The following is a 24,362-nucleotide window of genomic DNA, read 5'->3' as shown; positions in this document are numbered from 1 at the left end:
CATTCTGTCCTGTACATGGATCAGTCGTCCTGGTCCCTTTGGGGAGAAACAGCCCCAAAGCATGATGTTGCCACCCCCATGCTTCACAGTAGGTATGGTGTTCTTTGGATGCAACTCAGCATTCTCTCTCCTCCAAACACGACGAGTTGTGTTTCTACCAAACAGCTCTATTTTGGTTTCATCTGACCATATGACATTCTTCCAATCCTCTTCTGGATCATCCAAATGGTCTCTAGCAAACTTCAGACGGGCCCGGACATGTACTGGCTTAAGCAGGGGGACACGCCTGGCACTGAAGGATCTGAGTCTCTGGCGGCATAGTGTGTTACTGATAGTAGCGTTTGTTACGTTGGTCCCAGCTCTCTGCAGGTCATTCACTGGGTCCCCCCGTGTGGTCCTGGAATTTTTGCTCACCGTTCTTGTGATCATTTTGACCCCACGGGGTGAGATTTTGCATGCAGCCCCACATCGAGGGAGATTATCAGTAGTCTTGTATGTCTTCCATTTTCTAATTATTGCTCCCACAGTTGAATTGTTCACACCAAGCTGCTTGCCTATTGCAGATTCAGTCTTCCCAGCCTGGTGCAGGTCTACAATTTTGTTTCTGGTGTCCTTCGACAGCTCTTCGGTCTTCACCATAGTGGAGTTTGGAGTGTCACTGTTTGAGGTTGTGGAGAGGTGTCTTTTATACTGATAACATGTTCAAACAGGTGCCATTGATACAGGTAATGAGTGCAGGACAGAGGAGCCTCTTAAAGAAGAAGGTACAGGTCTGTGAGAGCCAGAAATCTTGCTTGTTTGTAGGTGACCAAATACTTATTTTCCACCATAATTTGCAAATAAATTCTTTCCAAATCAGCCAATGAGTAGTAGTAGTAATTGTCTGGATTTTTTTTCTCATTTTGTCTCTCATAGTTGAGGTCTACCTATGATGCCAATTACAGGCCTCTCTCATCTTTTTAAGTGGGAGAACTTGCAAAATTGATGGCTGACTAAATACTTTTTTGCCCCACTGTATATATATATATATATATATATATATATATAAAGATTGCAGCCACAACTGCCAGAAGAATTGTTTGGGATACAAAGATGAAACTACAGGTATGCTCAGGAGAACCACAAGCTGTTCTGGAAAAAGATGGTGTGGTTGTTTCAAGAAGCACAATATAACAATACTTGAGTGGCCAGAAAAGGCCTTTACTGTACCAATCCCACAAAAAAGCCTGGTTACAATATGCCTGAAAACACCTTAACACATCTCACTAGGCATTGGCACAGTAAAGGCTTCTGGCAACTCGACCATGCAGCTCCTTTTTGTTCAAGTATTGACGTATTGTGCTCCTTGAAACAACCACACCATCTTTTTCCAGAGCAGCCTGTATTCCTTCTCAGGTTAAAAGGAAATTGTCAGGGTCTGTCGCGGTGTTCAATCCCGCGCATGCGCGGTTTGCCGACTCGCGCTGGGCTACGGGCGCTAGGTCCTAGCCGACCGCGGCAGAGGGGAACTCGCGCATGCGCACTGGGTGCCGCGGGTGCGCACCGGGTACCAATGTCGGTGCAGGGCTCGGTATTTAAAGCTGCCCTGCGCTGACACTGGTTGCCGTTAGGTCTATCCAGTGTTCCCCTGCTTCTGTACCTGTGTAGATTGATTGTTGCTGACCCGGATTGCCTCTGACTTGCTGTTTTCTCCTGCTCCGACCCATGGCTTGCCTGTCCTCTCTTCTGGATTGCCCCTATTGGATCTGATATTCTGGTACTGACCCTGCGTGTGACCCGACTCTCCTCTGCCTGCCGCCTTGTACCTCGCTGCTCCCACGGTAACGACCTGGCCTGTCTGACCACAAATTTATCATTCCACCCATCCATCTATCCATCCATCCATCCTGCTCGGGCCTGTTTGGCCTCTTCACATCAGGCTCTCATCTTGTAGATATCCCCGGCAGACCCCTCTGCCACGGGTGGGAGTACTCAGAGGTTGTGACCTGGTCCTGGTCTGCTCCAAGTCCATCCCCACCATCAGGGGCCCTGGTGAACAAGTAGACTGGGACTTACACTCCGCGCTCTGAGGAATCCTGTGCGGTGGGCTGCCAGAGGTACCGCCAGGTGGATCATTACAGAAATGATAATCAGCGCAAATACTGGAATAAAAGTCCAAAAAGTCTAATAGTGGGTAAAAATAGTCTGGGTGACTTGGATAAGGGGGGTCCATATGGCACTAAGGGCAAGCTCCATGTAGTACTGTAGCAGACTCTGTGTAGTAAGGAGAGAAGAAGAAACGCCTCTAAGTGCAGCAGACTACTTTAATATAGCATAAAAGTAGGAATACTCACATGATAGTAGAATAGTACAAGCATGTTAGGTATATGGTGTAGAACGGCTGTCACTGGTGCGTAGTACGTCCGCGTCTCAATGTTAGGGAGCGTGGTAGCAGGAGGGAGACAGATGTGGAGCTGGCCGGCATGCATGTACTCCTCAAGATGGTGGCAGGAACGCACGCTGAACCACAACGCTGGCGTAGGCATGATGACATCAGTGACCAGAATACAATGCAACGCGTTTTGGAGCATGCGCTGGCCTCTAGTGGCGGAAGTGCACTCCTATGTCAAGCAGGGGAATGACATGGCAGAAGACCGTTCTTTATATATACTGGCTAATGTGACTTAATTGGCAATCAATAATTGGCAATATACAATTAGCATAATTGTAATACATGTGGGCTAGTGATAAAAAACATGTGGGTCTTATAATTAAAAACATTAGTGGGAGAAAAAAACAGTAGTAGGGGAAAACAAATGACAATAAAGACAACGATGACAAAGAATGGGGGAAGAATTAAAATTATATAAAAAAAAGGATAAAAAAAGAATAAGAAAAGATGAGAAAATTAAAAAATAAATAAAAAATAATAAACAATGAAAAAGTGCAAACATGTATGTGTAGTCAAAAGAGAATAAAATGATGTATAAAAAGGTATAATGTGGTACAATCTAATAAAAAATAAGATTAAGAATAAAAAATAAATAATAATAAAATAAAAACTAAACAATAAAAATAAGAATAAGACCAATAATAAAATTTAAATAAAAATGAAAAATTAAAAAATTAAAAGTAAAAAATGAAAGATTAATAAAAATGAAAATAAAAATAGAAAATGCAATAAAAAAAGATAAAAATGAAAATAAAAATAAGATAAAAATGAAAAAGAGAATGAAAATGAAATTGGGGTTGCTTTATGGGATCATATATAGTGGTATAAATAACATAGCCATAATAAATTGTGAACCATATATGAGAGATGGGGTTATGATGTAAGAAATTGTACATACAGAAATATAAATATTAATATAATATAAACATAATTATAATTATAAATCTATGCATAATGCTCCCTGAGGTGTCATAATGAATATACATGAGTATATTAAATGAGTCTATTAAGAGTCATATGTGGATTATGCAATATAAATGAAAAAATTAAATTTAGTAAGCAAAAATAAGTGGGAGGATGATGCACTGATATGATCATAAACGCATTATATATGGAAAATTCATAATATTAAGAAAAAATGAAATAAATAATAAAATAAAATAGACCATGTATTGAGAATACTTACTGAAAAAATTTAAACGTTAATGGATAATATTATTATAAAAATTATTATAAAAATGATAAAATGTTACAAAATTTTTATGATAGAAGTGACACTAAAATAATAAAGAATTAAAAATGATAAAATAGGGTGAAGTAAAACAGCATAATGATATTAGAGGATAGTATTAACAACTAGTTCCTCATTTAGACCACCTAGGGACAGAGTGTCCAATATAAAAATCCAGTAGGTTTCTTGTGAACACAGTTTAATAAAGCGTTCAGAGAGGTTCTGGATATGGATTCTAAAACCCAAACCTGTAGACCATCAGTGGATTTATGGTGGAATTCAAGAAAACGACGGGGGACACTATGTTTGTCTTTACCTTCTTCTATGAGGCAGTGATGTTCGCCAAAGCTGGCGCGAAGGGGCCTGATGGTACATCCCACATACAGAAGGCCACAGGGACAGGTTAAACAATATATCACATAATCAGTGGAACAGTTAGAGAATTCTTTAAATGTGTATGGTTTACCTTTAGTAATATAGGTTTTTTGCACCATATACCTAACATGCCTGTATTACTCTACTATCATGTGATTGTTCCTACTTTTATGCTATATTAAAGTGGTCTGCTGCACTTAGAGACGCTTCTTCTCTCATACCTGTGGGTTTGTCTTTGTATCCCGAACAATTATTCTAGGAGTTGTGGCTACAATCTTTCTTGGTCTACCTGACCTTGGCTGGGTATCAAGAGATCCCCAAATTTTCCACTTTTTAATAAGTGATTGAACAGTACTGACTGGCATATTGAAGGCTTTGGATATCTTTTTATATCCTTTTCCATCTTTATAAAGTTCCATTACCTTGTTACACATGTCTTTTGACAGTTTCAGTATCCAACCTGCTCAGTGAATCCATATGAGACCTAACAAACTCATTGACTATACACAGACACTAATTGCAATTTAAAAAGCCACAGATATGGGAAATTAACCTTTAAGTGCCATTTTAACCTGTCTGTGTCACCTTGTGTGTCTGTAGCAACGCCAAACATTCCAGGGGATGTAAACTTTTGATCAGGGCCATTTGGGTGATCATTATGATTTAAAAAGGAGTAAAAAACTTTGTGATAATAAATGGCTTTGTCAGAGATCTGGGTATGACCAGAAATGTGTGGACTGACAAGGGAAGTAGCAGGCTTCAGGAATTATGTAATAATAATATAATTTATTATTAGCCACCCAAATATACAAAACGCACAGTAAACAAAACCAACCTTACACTAATATCAATATGTGCAGGAACACAGGCATAGTCAGGGCTGGAGAGGTGGAATGGTCAGGCAGGCCAGAAGGTAGTATCAGGCACCGCCCAGCGGGATCTCTAGTGACCCACAGAACGGGATTCCCTGGGCGCGATGTCTAAGCCCCAGTCTTCCTTTTCACCAGAGCCCCTGATGGTGGGGATGGACTTGGTGCAGGACTGAGACCAGGTCGCGGCCCCTGAGTGCATACAATTGTGGTAGAGGGGTCCACCGAGGGTATGTACCGGGGGAGAGCCTGATGGGAAGGGGCTAGCAGGTTCGGACAGTAGTGACTGGATCCGTGCAGGATGGATGGATGGCAGTATGGAGTGTAGCGTAGTCAGACAAGCGGGTCGGTAACGGTGGAGGCAGATCAGTACAGAGCAGCAGGCAAAGAGTAAATGGGTCACGAGCCAAGGTACAGCAACAGGAGGTCAAACAGCATAGGAGTAGGCAGAAGAATAGTCAGGGATGAGCCAGGAGTCAGAGCAGGAGATGGTCAACAGGAATCAGGATCAGGCAGGGTCGGCAACAAGGTAACTTCTCTCAGGAACAGATGCACAGGAAACTAGGAACAAGATACAGGGGCTCATGGGAAAACACCAAGGCACTGATTGCAGGCCTGGTACTGCTCAAATACACCTCCTGCAATCAGCCTCAGGTGATGGCTTGATTGCAGGAGTGAGATCCTGGCTGCTGAAAGCACCCGCTGGCAAGCACCGGTACTGCAGCCCACACAGCAGGTGAGCCCCAGCATCACCAGCGGTGAGTCAATTCCTGACAGGCTTAATGTGATCACTATCCTTAAATAAAACACAGTTTTTTGGCATGTTCGGTCATATATTTAACCATTTGCCGCCCGCCCTATGGCCGAATGACGGCTGGCAAATGTCATCAGCGTTCCGAGTGGACGCCATATGGCATCCTCCCACATATGCGCAGATTGCGCTCCTGCAGTGCCGTGCAGCGGCGCGATCTGTCACCGGCCGTCTACCTCAGACACGGCCGATGACAGATCTGAGTATCGACCCCCGTTGCCGGTACCATGTGACCTGCTGTGACCAATCACAGCAGGTCACATGACAGTTATATACAATGGATGGCTTCATTCATGCCATCCATTGTATACTAATGTCTAGCTGTGAATGGTCACAGCTAATCACATGCACATATCATGTTTTTAGCTGTGGCCAAATCACAGCTAAGCACAAAAAAAAAACCCTGAATGAATCAATGTCATTCAGGTAAATGCTTGCTTATAGCAAAGTAATTCTATGGTAACACTGTACTACTTTGGTCATAGTGAAATATGAAAAACAAATCTTACAGGAGTACCACTCAGTTCAGCATCAAACCGTGTCCAACCACTGAGTATTTCAGTCTCTCATGGATTTTTAACAGGCTATTGGTAGCAGCGCTGAATACCGAGATTTGGTACACTGTTTACTAATTACTCTGTTTATATATACAGTAAATATAGTGTATGTATGTGTATATATATATATATACTGTATGTATATATTTGTTTTTCTCCATGCCACTAGCATATTCAGTTTCAACAAGAGGAAGAAAAGTATTGTCATAGAAAGAGAAAGGCATGGATGTTGACAGTATTCGTCAGTACAATGTTTGCAAGCAGCTCTGTGCCTATTACAAAAGATGCAATGATTATCTGTCCACAGAACACTTACTGGATTCAAACTCTACAACAGAGTGGAAAGTGAACTAGTTTACATCTAAATAATAGCTTGTGACAGTACTTAACTTATTAGTGACAGACTGCATATTTACTGATACAGATGGAATGATTAATGTCAGGATTGTATTTGGAACAGAGTAAGTACACGACAAATTAAGACATCAAAGGACTGATCTTATGCTAAGCAAAACAATTGATATTGTAAATAGGAATGAGCAAATCTGCCCTTTGTTCAGTTCCCAAGGGATTCGTCAACTCCTGTTTAAAGTCTGTGAAAACTCAAACGTTTTTAAAATTAATAATATACTGTACAAGCGCCAACAAATTGTGCAGTGCTCTTTTAAAAAAAAGGGAGAAGGTACAGGTATAATGCAATGCAAAATAAACAGGTTTGGAAGACCCTGCCAAGAGTTTACAAACTTTGAACTGAACCCCCGAATCAGATGTGGAAAATTACACACTTGACAACATTTTCTTCTAATCTCAAAAATAGAATCTGATAAAAAAAAAAAAGAATTATATGAGTTGCAAACTTTATTTGGGCAAATTCCTATGCAAATGGTTTTGTACTAAGGGATTCCTGTGCACATGGGTTAGACGGGTGCTGCTGGGGCTCCTGGAAGATGAGTCTGCAAGGGACAACAATAGTGGGCATTACTTTTAATAGGAGAGTGCAGGTGGATGCTGAAGAAGAGGAGCATGTAGTAGGGCTGTGTGTGATACAGGCATGTTTGCTGCAGAAACAGTTTACGTCGGCAGCATAAAGAAAGTGAAATGACAAGCGTGCAGCCTACATTAAATGTTACACTGCAATGTACTGCAATGTGGTCATGCTATACCTACACACCTGGCCTCAATCAAAAGTGTTTAACCACTTGCCTACTGGGCACTCATACCCTCTTCGTGCTCAGGCCAGTTTTCAGCCTTCAGTGCTGTCGCACGTTGACAATTGCGTGGTCATGCAACACTGTACCCAGATGAAATTTTTATCATTTTTTTCACACAGATAGAGCTTTCTTTTGGTGGTAATTAATCACCACTGGGTGTTTTATTTTTTGAGCTATAAACAAAAAAGAGCAAAAAATTTGAAAAAAAAAAAAAAGCTTTTCTCTGTTTCTATTATAAAATTTTGCAAACAGGTAATTTTTCTCCTTCACTGATGTGCATTGATGAGGCTGCACTGATAAGCATCACTGATGGGCACTGATAGGTGGCACTGATAGGCGGCACTGATGGGCACTGATAAGCAGCACTGATGAGGTGGCATGAATAGGCAGAACTGATGGGCACTGATGAGCTGGCACTGATGAGGCGGCACTGATATGCAACAATGATGGGCACTGATAGGAGGCACTGATGGGCACTGATAGGCAGCACTGATGGGCAGCACTGATGAGTGGCACTGATGGGTGGCACTGACGGGTGGCACTGCTGGACACTGACTGCATTTACCGGTGATCTACTGTGTCATTGGACACAGCTGATCACGTGGTAAAATGTTGCTGTGATTGGCCTTTTACCACATTACGTGATCAGCTGTGTCCGTAGGACGCCTTCCTAGAACTGGACAACTGCACTGCAGCCATCATTCGGCTATAGCACGGTTGGCAAGTGGTTAAAGAGAGATTAGAACATTTAGTAACGCTCTGTTCACACCAATCTGTTTTTTAGTGCATTTGCAGAAACGCACTACAGTCCACTTAACATGGTTTTCTATGGAACATGTTCATATCTATGCTTTCATGAGCTGCTGCGTTTTTGGAAAGGGTCAGGGACTTTTTTAAAAGCAAAAAACAGCATTTTTACTGCAACAGAGTTCAACGGGGAAGCTGCTGAAATGCATTTGTAGTGTGTTTTTGCCACGTTTTGCATTTTTATTCTGTCCAGCTACAAAAACAAATTCCACTTTAACAAAACCAAAAAGCTGAACGAATCGCCGTAAAAACATGGCAAAAGAGACTGTAGAAAAACACAAAGCAAACTGCAAAAAGCACTGGAGAAAGCATCACACGCAAAATGCATATATGTGAACCAAGCCTAAGTGCTTGGTCAAACGTGTGTTTTCCTATTTGTTTGGATACTTCATGCTTGTAAATTGCTCTTCAGTTTTTATCTTTTTAGCAGCACTGCAACAACTACAGTATATTTGTTTGTTTGAAGAATACACCTGTACCTTAAAGAGGATTGCATACTACAACATTTATGCAAGCAGAAAAGATGATATATTTCTGAAAAGTGCATAGAAAAAACAAATGTTCTGGGCTTTGAAGCATGAAGAAGATATAACAATAAGCAAGCAGCCTATGCCGTATGTCTGCTGACACTGAGTACTGCGATGAGGTCATGCTGCACCTGCACTCCCAGCCTCAGTCAGAAGTGTTTAGTAAGTGCTTGATCAAACGTATCTTGCTATCTCTTGGATACTTTGCACTTGTGGATTACTCTTTAGTATCAGGCTTTTCTCTACATCACTGTTACTGCTATATATGTTTGTTTGAACAAAATGGCCTGTGTCTTAGAGAGGGGTGCTTATTACAACATAGGTGAAAGCAGAAAATGGTGATACATGTCTGAAAACTGCATAGGCTGAAATAATATTCTGAATGTCAAATTCCCAAACTTAACCTATTATCCATTCTTGTTAGATATCCATATTTTTTGCTCAACAGGGAAGTATATTTCATGGAGATCTTGGAGACTGTAACTGGTTTTGTACTTTGGCTTATTGGCTAAATGCATAGATGAGTAATACCAATGGGCAAAGGTTTTTCTTTAACTGGGGCTTAATATCAGCAATTGATAAATGTTACTGTAATAAATACGGATAATTCTATAGATGAGAGAATAAACAGAGGGATTGTAGGATTCTTCCAACTGTTTACATATGTATGAAACTAAATGTCTTATAAACCAGACCATTTTTTGATATGAGAATTTATATAGCCAATTTTTCTATATAATACAGCTGTACAAATGTAAATGTTACTTATATAAAGCATGCCTCATTCTAGACCCTGCAATTGCATTAAATTGATTAATCCTAGTTTAAAATTTTGATTATTGTTTATGTTAGTTGGCATGATGTGCCCTTCTAAGGCTGTATAATGGTAACCTTGTGCAATTAGCAGTTATATACAGTATGTAACTGTAAACTGGAAAGTTATTGCAGCTTGATTCACCATATACAATGGAATAAAGCAAGTATATTCAAAAGAGATTTCAAAACACCTTACAGAATGCTGACACAATTGTTTCTAAGATCATGCCATTACTTTTTTATGGGATATGGCCTGTGATTAAAACAGATCATTAGCAGTGTAATTATGTTCTTGTTAAATGAAATCTATCCTTTGTTCTGTGAAGATCAAACAAAACATAAGCACATACAATCTGGAAAAGCTGCTGAAATGTTCAAACAATATTTTACATATTTTAGAGATAGATCAGCCTCAGTAAAAATACAACTAAGGAATAATGTCTGCATGGATATAACCCATTAGGCTCCATGCACACTGGGAGTTTTAATAATGCTGGTAACGTTAGCTGTTTAAAGTCACATTAAAAACGTGAGTTTTTGGCATTTTTAAGCTTGTTTTGCATTAGCGGTTTGACGCTTTTTGCCGCGTTTTTTCGTGTTTGCGGTTTTTAGCGTTTATTCACACAATTTCACAATCACAAAAAATGTGATTCTGCCACAAGCATTGGATTGTTTAAGCAAAGTCAGCTGATGCATTCTCATCACACTCTTCATCTTTGTCAGACAAGGGAGTAATGTCTGTTTTGACAATCTGAAAATATTCATGAGCTTTGATCTGCTTAGCTTTCGTCACAACAAATTACCCTGGATAGAGGACCTTTTTCTTTGGCATCCACATCAATCAACTTTAGACTAAGAGTTTCATTTGGTTTGAGTTGCAGAGCCATAGCGAGTTTATTCCATAGGTATACACATCTGCTGCAGCCAGAAAAGGCTGCCTTGCCTCTAAGGCTCCATGCACATGGGGCATTTTAATAACACTGGTAATGTTAGCTGTTTAAAGTCACGTTAAAACCTGAGTTTTTCAGCATTTTTTAGCGTTTTTTCATTAGCGTTTAGCTGAGTTTTGCCACTTTTTTTTCGTTTGCAGTTTTTAGCTTTTTTTTACCTAAAAATGTCCAAGAACAGCGGTTTGCCGCATTTTTACAGCTAAAAAAACTCCAAACGCCAAAAACAGCAGCTGTAAAAATGTCCAGTGTGCATGAGGACTTATGCTTGCAGTGAAGCAGCATATATAAAAACAGGACCAAAACATCAGAAGTCGAGAAATCCAGTGAAACATCTGTGCTATTCCCCCATCCCCACATATAAATATTAAAGTGTTACTAAACCCAGGACCCTGCATTCACTATATCTGGTCTCCCACAGTACACAGAACATGGAAATGCAATTATTGTAGTAAATATAAAATTCTAAATACATTTTCTCATCAGCAGTTAGAGCATTCTTGTGACTTCTATCAGTGTCCAGCAGAGCACTGGTTAAAGCTTGTAGGAGGGGTTTTCATTCTCCCCTGATTGACCTATGAGGCTACATAACCCCTGACCCACTGTCTGGACAGCACTAATTGGCCCTGTGCTGATCACCTGCACCCTCCCATGAAAAAAAAAAATACTCTAGCAATACACACCAAACTGGGAATGTGCAGCTTGCCCCCAAGGCTCTGTTCTATCAGTAGATAGAATGGGGACAGTAGAAGAAAGGAAGGATCAGAGAAGACAGGATCAAACATCCTTTTTAGACAATACGGAAGATTAACCCCTTAGGTTCCACAGTGAGTATAACAAGCATGCTTTACTGCATATACAGACTGATTTTACTGTTGTGGGTTTAGTAACACTTTAATACTGATATAATAATATAATAATGAGTTTAAAAAATCAAAACTGATGCAAAGATGATGGCACTGGGTATTAAAAAAATGTAGAAATAGAGTAAAAATTAAAACTTATGTGCATCAATTGCTACCTATCATAAACAAATATTCTATGAAACACAGCATGAACTTTCAGCTTATAAACTATCTGTCCCACTGTTGTTGAGTGTACCCACTGGTCCATAAATGACACAGTCTTAATATAGCACACTCATTTTCTCTAATGCAGCGACAACTTCACTCCTATAAAAGCTAAGAAACGCTAAAACAGTGCATGAAAAGTTCTTGCTAACATGCCCAGAATTCACAGAGCAATTGAATTATTCTCCTTTGTTGAGTCACTTTCACTGAGATTATAGATATTATTATGATAAATGGTGCCTCTTCACCTTCCTTCTTTTTAGACATCTGGGCTGGGCCTATCTTCCCTTGCACTTTGGTCATTTATTTGTGCTTGTGCTATTTATTATGGTCTTGATTTTATGTTCACAGCCCCTTCTCCTTGGTGGATTTCTCCCTTTGTCTCCCTACCCCGAAAAACGTTCCATTAGTCCCACATAGGTCTATTCTTGTTCTGGTGTTCTCACAGTGGCCAGAACTGAATTCTCCACTAGTCTACCCAAAATTAATTCCTTCCTTGGTCCCATGTACTTCCACTCTCACTTCAACCACCACTTTGTGATGACCTTCCTCTATTATCACTCCTATCCTCCCATTGTCCTCTCTCCTAACAGTCTATCCATTATGCAAACTACTCTGATACCTGTACTTTCTGTAGGTTTTTCTCCTGGGACTCAACATCCTCTTAATCTTAGTCATCTCCATATCATCCCCATCCTTCTCAGATTGCTAAATCCAACTAAAATTTCTTTCAATTTCTATTTTTTGATCAGGGATATATTTATTTAATCCTTCATCAGTTTGTCAGTCCATTCACTAAGGGTCCTACATTTCTTCAGTACTTCAAATGGGACTAACTTATCTTTTGTTCTCTTTTATCAACCTTGCTGTACTCATTACTATTGTGCTACAGTGTTTCACTAAGGCTAGGTTCACACTACTGTAGCTGCGAATTGATCTGATTTCCAGTGTGATTATGTACTGCGAATTGATTGTGTTTTGGATGTGGTTTGCATATTTTATGAGGCCCAAATTGTGCTGGAACCAAATCAAAGTAGTACAGGACCCTTTTGTGAAATTTCGCTATGTTGCGTTGCAGTGATGCTAACGGGCTCCATTGAAAACAATGTGATTTCTATCATTATGCAATTCTGCGCAACTGAAATTGCATCTGAAAACACACTAATGTGAACCAGACCTAATAGTTGTATGAGGTACAATGAATATTTATCCAGCCTCTCATCCCATTTCCTAATAATTGGAGAACATTTTTGCAACTCGATGAATTCACAAGCTAAACAAATATCAAGTGTTTCACAACATTTTAGAGAGGTGCATGGAGGGGACATTTCCTTTTTTTTCGATTTTGTGGCATAGAAAAAGTGTTTGCATTGCAAAGAGGAGGAAATAGACACCATAGATTATTGCAGAGAGAGGCTTAGTGGATTCATCGATTGCGGACCAGGTCACCTCTCGGTTTGTACCTCAGGTGGGACCTTGATTTGCATTTGGGTTAACTTTTGGTCCACCTTTGCCATGAGTGGTTTGTTTTCTACCCTCCTCTATTCTTATACTCTTTATATTTTTTATATATCGGAGAAACTCGAAAAATTAGAATATCGTGCAAAAGTTCATTTACTTAGTAATGCAACTTAAAAGGTAAAATTAATATATGAGCTAGACTCATTGCATGCAAAGCAAGATAGTTCAAGACGTGATTTGTCATAATTGTGATGATTATGACTTACAGCTCATGAAAACCCCAAATCCACAATCTCAGAAAATTAGAATATTGTGAAAAGGTGCAATATTCTAGGCTCAAAGTGTCTCACTCTAATCAGCTAATTAAGCCATAACACCTGCAAAGGGTTCCTGAGCCTTTAAATGGTCTCTCAGTCTGGTTCAGTAGGAATCACAATCATGGGAAAGACTGCTGACCTGACAGTTGTGCAGAAAACCATCATTGACACTCTCCATAAGGAGGGAAAGCCTCAAAAGGTAATTGCAAAAGAGGCTGGATGTTCCCAAAGTGCTGTATCAAAGCACATTAATAGAAAGTTATGTGGAAGGGAAAAGTGTGGAAGAAAAAGGTGCACAAGCAGCAGGGAAGATTGCAGCCTGGAGAGGATTGTCAGGAAAAGGCCATAAAAGTGTTGGGGACTTTCACAAGGAGTGGACTGAGGCTGGAGTCAGTGCATCAACAGCCACCACACAAGACGGATCCTGGACATCGGCTTCAAATGTCGTATTCCTCTTGTCAAGCTGCTCCTGAACAACAAGCAACGTCAGAAGCGTCTTACCTGGGGTAAAGAAAAACAGACCTGGCCTGTTGCTCAGTGGTCCAAAGTCCTCTTTTCTGATGAGAGCAAGTATTGCATCTCATTTGGAAACCAAGGACCCAGAGTATGGAGGAAGAATTGAGAGGCACACACTGCAAGATGCTTGAAGTCCAGTGTGAAGTTTCCACAGTCCAGGGTCAACGCTGCCGTCTACCAGGAGATTTTGGAGCACTTCATGCTTCCTTCCGCAGACGAGCTTTATGGGGATGCTGACTTCATTTTCCTGCAAGACTTGGCACCTGCCCACACTGCCAAAAGCACCAAAACCTGGTCCAATGACCGTGGGATTACTGTGCTTGATTGGCCAGCAAACTCGCCTGACCTGAACCCCATAAAGAATCTATGGGGCATTGCCAAGAGAAAGATGAGAGACATGAGACCGAACAATACAGAAGAGCTGAAGGCCGCTATTGAAGCATCCTGGTCTTCCATAACACCTCAGCAGTGCCACAGGCTGATAGCTTCCATGCCACGCCACATTGAGGCAGTAATTGCTGCAAAAGGGGCCCAAACCAAGTACTGAGTACATATGCATGCTTATACTTTTCAGAGGTCCGATTGTTCAATGTACAATCCTTGTTTTTTTGATTGCATGTAATATTCTAATTTTCTGAGATTGTGGATATGGGTTTTTCATGACCTGTAAGCCATAATCATCACAATTATGACAAATCACGGCTTGAACTATCTTGCTTTGCATGTAATGAGTCTATCTCATATATTAGTTTCACCTTTTAAGTTGTATTACTGAAATAAATTAACTTTTGCACGATATTCTAATTTTTCGAGTTTCACCTGTATATTAAATAGTATGTTGCAAAGGTTTGTTATGTCCCTGCAATATCTTTGTAATTTTGTATTATTATATGATTGGTTATGACTGTGTATCTTTTCTTATGGCAGCTGATGACCAACCCACCTTGCTCCCTGTGTTTGCAGGTGGAAACAATTATTTGAATTATAGGAGATGAGTGGTATGCTTGGTCTACTTTATATTTGTATCTTCAGTTTGATGTAACCAGGCTATAAATAAGGTCCTTTCTGGACTGAAACACGTTAGCGTGGGTCATGCTATAGAACATTTTACTCCTAGTTTTCGATAAAGAAGATTTATTTACTTTTCACCTAGTTCACAACCATTTCCTAATAATACTTCATTAAGTGCTTATATGTAAGTAAGAGTATAAGTGCTTGTAAGCCTGTAGTAATTATAACATTGTGACTATAATAGTCTCTTATGATAAAAGTGTTTTTCTTTATACTACTTAAGAAGTGTTTCTCTGTTACTTTAATTGTTTGAGGAAGGAGTGCCTGTGAAACTGTTGAACAAGTGGATGAGAGCCAGACTGTGACTGAGGGAACAGTGACTTAAGGGAATCCTGTGTCAACCCTGGAAACAACCTGGTAGGTTCAGAATGAAGCTTGAAGGAGGGAAGAAGCAGTGCCGCCTGAGTGTAGTAATAAAAGTAATGACATTTATTAACACAAGATTGGCTACTCACAGAAGTAGTGATAAAAGTACTTATCAAGCATCATGTGCGCTCTGCATGCTCTGGTCTGGTTCAGCTTGGCTCAGGCACGTTCAATGCTGTTTGCAGCTATGCTGGTGGCTCCCAGCACTTCCTCATCAGTGTGGGCCCACAGGGCTTGCAGGGATTACGTCACTTCCCAAATTCCAGGGCAGTGGATGTGGCTACACATTCAGAGCATTCGTGCTTCATCAGGCCTTAGAGGGAGCCATACTGGAAAAGGTATTTATTGGCAGTGGCGCTGGCGGACAATAGAGCCCATCCGGATCAGTGGTACCCACAGATACACAACCACAAAGCAAAGCAAGTAACAATAGCACGTGACAATGGTATCTGAGCACCAGCACATGTATATATGAAGTTGTCATGTTACTTCTGTCACTTGCTGTTGTTACTTGCTTTGTCATTGTGTATTTGTGGGTACCACTGATCCGTCTGGACTCTGTTGTCTGCTGGTGCCGCTGTCCATAAATACCTTTCCCAATATGGTTCCCTCTATGGCCTGCTGAAGGAGCATGCATGTGCCAAACCTGTAGCCACAACCACCACCCAGGAATCCTGGGAGTGATTTCACCCCTGCAATTCCTGTGTACCCACACTGGTTAGGAAGTGCTGGGAGCCAACAGCATAGCTGCAAACAGCATGAGGGTGCCTGAGCCAAACAGGACCGGACCAGAGCATACAGAACAGTGCATGATGCTTTGATAAGTGTTTTTATCACTACTTCTATGAGTTGCCAATTTTGTGTTAATAAACTCCATTGCTTTTAATACTACACTCAGATGGCGCTGCTTCCTTCCTGCTTTTTGTTTCATGCAGAGTTGCAGAGTCATGTGTTTGGACCTACTTTGCACTCCTATATGATTCACCATTGCTTAAACATTACAGAGACTTTACTTTTAGAGTCAACTAATGGGGTTTCCTTCTAAGTGCGCCAAAACCTCGCTCTTTTCAGAATGAGGCTTGAACAGTGGAGGAATGGAGGGGCACAGAGGCATTGGCAGTTTGCATGTGGTGGTGTTTGAGCTGGTAAAACTTGGTTCACCAGGTAGAGCAGGTCCTGTTTGCAATGCTGGAGATTATGTAAATTAGTTCTTTGATCATCAAAGGTACAGCTTTTCCTTTTCTGTGACTTTGTTCCCCAAGTTGTTACCAGTGTAAGTTCTACAATGATTTCTGGGCAAATCAATAAAGTATGCTGTATTAGCAATACTATAGATTGCTTTTGGAGGAGTGAAGTTTTTGTCACATAAGAGAAAATTATTGTGCTAAAATGATTATTCATGAACCTCAACAGCAAAGGAAATGGGACACATCATTTATAAGCTGCACATTCACACTGTGTTTCATGGAATATTGTGCTTGTGATATGAAAAAATTCATGTACACTACTGTGCAAATGTTTTTTGGCATGTGTGAAAAAATGCTGTAAATTAAGAATGCTAATAGTTTATTTTTTCAATTAACAAAACTGAAAGTAAATGAACAGAAGAGAAATCCAAATCAAATTAATATTCAGTGTGACTACCCTTTGCCTACAAAGCAGCATTAATTCTTCTAGGTACACTTGCACACAGTTCTTGAAGGAAATCAACAGGTAGGTTGTTCAAAACTTCTTGTGGATCCTCTGTGGATGATGGCTGTCTAGAATTCTACTGTCTTTTCATTTATCCCAGACAGAAACTATGATGTTGAGATCAGGGCTCTGTGAGGTCTAAACCATTACTTTCAAGACACTGTGTTCTTTATGCTGAAGATAAGATCTCAATCACATTGACTGTATGTTTGGGGTCGTTTCCCTGTTGCAGAATAAATTTAGGGCCAATCACATGCCTTCATAACCAGTAACAAAAAAGCAAGAGGCACCATAAGTTTAACGTATCACTGAACGTTTATCATCTGCCAAGTAACCAAAAACCAGACATCAAAAAAAGGGGGATGTAGTTGAATCATCAATATTTTTTTCTGAGTGTTATATAGCACAGCCTTAGGCCATTAAGCCTGCATTAATAGTTTCAATTTTCACTGCATATGTCTCTCATTGGTCATTGCCCTAATTGGATGTTTATATATACCATCAGGTTCCTGTATCCATCCTTAACTGGTACCTATGTATATGTTATTGCATGTCTGATATATAGCCTATTATGGTACAATTTGTTTAATACATCCCCTACATGGTGGTGTTACCTACGTGTCAGTGCTGCTCATGTACTAGACCAAGTGTCATTACATTTACAGCACTATATATTCATGACCGGTCATGACATCTGTTTTTAACTATATTTTGGTTTTAGGTCATACTTTTCTGTATGGTCTCATTTTGTGGTGATGGCTAACTGAGGTATTCACCTAATTATCTATATATGCATTTTTTGTAATAAAGCATAATTCTTTTAGAAATTTTTGGGTATCGCTTTCTGTTCATGATGTAACCGCTTTTCTCGTGAATCCCTTTTCACATACAATCACATGCCTCCCTGATGGTATGGCATGGTGGATAATTATCTGCCTGTATTTCTCAGCATTGAGGACACCATTCATCCTGACAAAATTTCTCACTTCATGTGCAGAAATGCAGCCCTGAATTTGCAAGAAACATCTTCCATAATTCACTATTGCCTGCAGAGACTGATTATTGTACCTTTCACCAATCAAAATGCTTCCTGCTACAGCCATATATTTCTAAATTTGACTCATCATTCCAGAGAACCTGCTGCACCCAGTTCCTATGATGTGTACATAGCTGCATTGCTTAGCTTTGTTTCCATGTTGAAAGTATGGCTTTTTGACCACAATTCTTCCATGAAGACCATTTCCAGCCAGACTACTCCAAACAGTAGATGGGGGTATATGGCTGGTGTGAGGCCCCAAGAGTGGAAAGGGTGTCCAGCTAGGAAGGTTTTGTGATGTCTCCATTTCACAATATCTGACATAAGAATCACTGGAACATGTTTTGCAATCAGTGTGTTTCAAATCACAGATCTCCTTTGCATCAACCTTATCTGTGGATAAATGTATTCCCTTCAGATCATCTAGTCATTCTAGCCCACATTTGTATGCCTAACACAGTATTACTGAGGGTGACAAATCTCATCTAAAAAGGACATTCGAGATTTGTAATTCTGAAAAAAAGCCACAGTTTAAAGAAGTTTTAAAGAGAATCTTAACCCTTCCTATCCTAAATGAAATTTAAATCTCTAACATTTGTCTTTGTATGAGAATAAAACAAAAAACAACAAAAAAATACTTACCAGTCCATGGAATCCAGCACTGCCTTCCTTGCAGTAAAGGAGTCTCCTTGAACTGCTTTGCTTCTGCACTGTAGAGATGCTGTGGTGTGTCTGAGTATGCACAGATCCCCCCACGCATGCTCAGACCACCATGGATCTCTGCTAGGGCATTGTGTCTGCATATGTGCAGATTTTGTGGATGAAGACATGCCATTGGTATCTTTAGATACTCTATTAAAGGACTATTGCTAGTTATTATGTGCCAACATCCCCAAAGTATTAAGAAACAACATAAATGACTGGGACTTTCAAGGCGCTCTAAATACTGCAAATTACATGCAAAATGATCTAAAAATCACGAAATTTGTTTGGTAAACAGATATTAAAAAAGACAATTATGGCTGTTGACAATGCAGTTAAATAATTCTTAGAAATGAATTACTGCAGCAATGTACCTTTGCTTGAGTTCATATACAGATGGAAAGCAGTAATGGTTTGTATTAAATACAGCATATTTCACTTAAGTGAACTTTGTTATGCGTAATACAAACCATTACTAGACATGTGCAGTTTGTTTCGTTCCTAATTGAAATTTAGATGAATTTTCCGTTATTCGGAGATTCAGATGTATCTGAATTCCAAATTACAATAGTAACAAATTTAAACGAATCTGAAATAACGAAACGAAATTCAAATTCGAAAACCAATTCGAATTTGAAAACAAATTCAAAAACCAATTCGAATTTGAAAACAAGAATATAATAAAATAGAACAGAAAATAAAGAAATAGAAAATAATAGAATAGAAAATAAAATAGTAGAACAGAATACAGTAGAAAATAATAGAGTAAAACAAAACAAAATAGAATAGAGAATAAACGAACAGAAAATAATAGAATCCAATAGAATAGAATAGAAAAAATTAGAATAGAAAATCAAAGAATAGAATAGAAAGGAATAGAATCACTTAGAATAGAATAGAAAAAATTAGAATAGAAAATCAAAGAATAGACTAAAAAATAATAGAGTAAAACAGAGCAAAATAGAATAGAAAAAAGAGGAATAGATTAGAATCAATTAAAACAGAATAGAAAAGATTAGAATAGAATAGAAAAAAATAGAAAATATTAGAATAGAGAATCAAAGAATAGAATAGTATAGAAAAACAATAGAATAGAATAAAAAGGAAAGAATATAACTGCCTTCCGAAATTCGAATTTTGAATGGAATTAGTTTCAATTCGAACATAATATATTAGACTAGAATATAAAATAATATAACATAATAGAATATATTAGAAAAGACTAAAATACTTCACAAACAATTGTGCGCTGCGCTATGGTGATGTGAGTAGTGATCAACAAAGGCAGTGTGCAAATTTTGCTGAAATAGAAATTTCCAATGTGGTCACACAACTCTTCATATAATCCACATACCATCAAAAACACATATGGATTGTGGATTATGGATTGTACCATTAGAATTATTACCGAATCCGTTAGAATTATTTTTTATTCCATTGGAATTGTTTTCGAATACATTAGAATTATTTTTAATCTGTTAAAATTATTTTTGAATTTTGGCGAATTCAAATAAATGAAATGAATTCCAAAAAATGAATTCAATGAATTTAACTAATTGGATGATACGAAATTAGTCAAATAACGAATTGAAACACATGTTTTCATTTGGCACATGTCTAACCATTACTGCTATCCATCTATATACCAATAGTTGTACAGTGCTGCAGTAATTAAATTCTAAGAATTATTTATATTGGAGTGTAAATGGCCATGATGGCCTTTAACGTCTGCTAAATAAAGAGGTTTCACGATTTTAGATAATTTTTCACAAAATTTGTAGTATTTAAAGCTCCTTGAAAGTTCTAGCCACTTGTGCTGTTTCCTTATTATGCCATTGATACCTGACTGTGCTTGCGGGAGATCTTGCAAACTGCCTTTTGAGATGTGTATTGTAGACTTCCCAGGAGGCAGCAGGTGGCAACATCATAGCAGGTGAGGATTCAAAAAGAGAAGTTGTAAAAAATAAAAAGGTGTTTATATTAAAAAGAGGGAAGGGGAGGAGATAGGAGAGGATGCTATTTATATGGTTGAAGGTCTGCTTTAGGTTTATAGAGTAATTCTGTAGAAGATTTATACTAAGATTTATAGAAAGATCAGTAGAGACTGAAAATGCTTCTGAGCTACTGAGTAGCTAACAGGAGGATTACGACTAAAAATGAATTCCCTGCACTGCTGCTTTTCTGTGGCAACTTTTACCCACATTTTGGGCCCTAGTAGTGTATTGACTGACTATATTAACAGTTCTCTTTCTGCCTGTCCTTGATTTAGATATATTTTATGTCAGGATCAATTACACTATTGTCCCAATTGATATTGTCAGATGTCACAGGGAGGTCACCGAGGGCCCAATCAAAATTTTGATATAGGGGCCTGTGAATTTTAGCCACACCCATGTTGGGAACAATGTAACTGGTAAGAGTGCAGCACAGGCAGAAAGCTCTGGAAGTTCTAAGTGTGCAAACAAATATAAAGAAAAATCAAAACCCCTTAAAATGGTGTATTTAACAGCCCAAAGGGGGGTAAATAAGAGAAGTTCATTGTTAGGGTTACATACCCTTTAAAGTGGGGTACATTTACATTTCTTCCTTTAAACATTTTGCCATGTTATATGTATATATTCTGAATCTCTAAAAACCTAAACAGGTGGATTTAAGGAGGACATATTGTTACAGATGGCTAATCTCTTGATATTACTTCTTGTCTCTAGGTGCCAGGCTTAAAAAAGGAACACCAGAATGAGAATGAATAGAGGACACAGCTGATACCACTCTGCTGCCTGTTCAGCAACTATCAAGGCAGACACTTCTCTCTTCTGTGTGTCTGTGAGATAGACATGCATAATGAAGAACAGCAGGCAAATGAAACATCAAGCAGACTATAATGATTATTACTGTGCTTTAACTTACCATCACGAGCCCCACCGGGAGCAAAATTCTTCATAAATATCTTTATCATTTAGATAGAGTGTCAAGTATATTGTGGAACTATTGGAAAAGGTTGTTTATAATACAGAGTGCATAACAGGTGCAAAAATGGAATGATAAGGTCTGGATTTCATAGTTGCCTTTTTATGCAGTATATGATTTTTTGGCAGCAATTTTAAGATGCTATATGAACATCGTTTTTGCTGTTATCACATGCATTGAGGGATTTTACAGTAATTAATTTCATTTCTAAAATAGTGAGATAAATGGGTTTTTGTGCGATAAACATGTGCTATAATTTTGCATGCAATGTAAGGCAGCCCATACATATACAGGTTAGCCAGTCTTTCCTCTACTCCTGTTTGTGGCAACTCAAATTCCGTGCAGGGCATTAAAAGCCAATGACATAATACACCAGCTGACAATTCACCTGAAATTCATAAGATCAAATTGAATTAGAACACAGGAACGTTATTGTAAATTCTAGTTCAGTGCAAATCTTATTCACTGAAGGCATCTAGATGCTTCCTTTGGCACATGGGGGGGATTTACTAAAACTGGAGCAATCAATCTGGTGCAGCTGCGTATGGTAGCCAATTAGCTTCTAACTTCAGCTTGTTCAATTAAGCTTTTAAGTTTCTATTCAGAGATGCACCAGATTTTTCACTCTCCCGGTTTAGTAAATAACCCCCACAGTGCATTTTCCATTTTTTTCCCCTCCATTTTATACCATTTTTTTCTATTGTCATAGTCTCTACTCATGTTGGTCTCAGTTCATCATAACCCTAAAAGTATATTTTTAGAATTACATCAATGCCATCCACTTTGAACATGTATACTGTAATTACAGCAATTTGCATAGTTTCAGGGCTTTTCATTTATGCTAATACATTGTAATAAAAAATTCCAATATAACAGGGCCATTTTAATATGGTAATGATCTAGATGATATAGATTTTAGCTTAAAATGACCCAGAAGTCAATGTTTCAATCCTTCAAGGAATATTAGGCTGTGTATAATTTTACAGTTCCTATATTGGAAATAATTATTCAAGCATTTAGTTAGCTAGCGTTAAACTAGGCAATTTTGGTTGATTTTTATTTCCTGTCCATTAATTGATTCATTAGAAGAATATCCCTAGAGTAGCAGTAAAAGGTTTATAATGCCGTGATTATCATCCAACACTTTAGTAGTAAACACATTCATTAGCTAATGAATATTAACATGCTGTAAGGAATCTTAATATTTTACAGTGGAAACTGTTAAAGGAAAATAATGATGGAATAAGACATTTGAATATTAATTTCCAGTGTGAATACATTTCAGCTTTTATAAAACCTTTTAAGGAATGTTATCTAAACAAACTGAACATTTTAGGGTTTCAATTTGCATTAATTATTTTGTACAAAAATAACAATTATTACATGAAATTAGAAGTAGCAATTGGTAACAGTGTGCAAGATTGGATTTAGAAGAGTCTGTGGCAATGAATGCAATCTGGAGTCTATGAGTTGAAAAGGTGTAACAGACAGTAGTATGGTATATATCGTACAAAGGTTAATACAGTATGTAGTGTGGCATACCTAACGCACAGTAGAGTTTACAGAGTTGTATGGTGGGGAGTATATAATGTACAGCACAGTATATTGAGTGGAACAGTATGCACAGGCCTCAGCAGCTACAGCTATTAATAAGTCATTCTGTGCTCCTTTTATTGGTATTTATGCTGCTCTCCTTTGTCTTTCAAGTTATATGTTCAGGTGTTTCTAGGTAAGAGGTGTCAAGGGCCACTGTGTCTGGGCTAAAAAGATTCCACACTTTCCTGAGATTGGTGTCCTTTCTATGGCAGGAACTATTGTTGGTCAGGTGACTTTGTCTTTAAATATTCCTTGGAATATTCTCTGCAGATCATTTAGTACTGACTTCCACAAGCTCCCTCCCTCATTTTATTTGGCAGTGATCATACATTAACAGGGGAATTACTCTTACTAAGTGAGGGGGACAAGTAATGTTTTTTTAAAGTCACTTGTGTATTTATCACTTTAGGATTGAGCTTTAATGGCTAAGCTGTGGTTAGACAATATACTTTAATAGGTTATGGTTTGCTGGGCTTGTGCATAATTGCTAAATACTGTTTTAAATGTTCTGGTTAATAATTTTCTGTGTGCTGTTGCTATTTATGTTTACAATTCCAGTTAGGCATCACTGCTGTGAAAAGCAGTACAAAACACAGAAGTAGTTATTTTCCCACAAATATTTTTTTTCCATGAAAGTGGAGTTACCCTTTAAGGTTGACAAGTTACCTTTGTCCATATTTACATGGAAACATAGAAGAATGTTTTTTTAATTTGTATGTATTCGTTTTTGGTTGTTGTTTTTAATTAATTATTTATTTTTGTTAACCTTTTTGTCTGAGGTTTCAAATTATGTTTGTTCCAAGCTTGTTTAACTTCTTCCCAGCTGGCCTTAGAACATAAATGCTGGATGGGAGCAGCGCCAATGTGGATAGACATACCTTTGTGTCACCCCACATCCCAGTGATTGCAGTGCCCCCTGGTAGAACAAATTATAGGGTACAGGACTGCTAAATGTATTAATCATTGCCATATGCCATACCAACATC

Source organism: Staurois parvus, unplaced genomic scaffold, assembly GCF_062004578.1.
Source record: "Staurois parvus isolate SC_StPar_1 unplaced genomic scaffold, SC_StPar_1.0 ptg000004l, whole genome shotgun sequence".
Classification (NCBI taxonomy): Eukaryota; Metazoa; Chordata; class Amphibia; order Anura; family Ranidae; genus Staurois; species Staurois parvus.
This window is presented reverse-complemented; position numbering follows the sequence as displayed.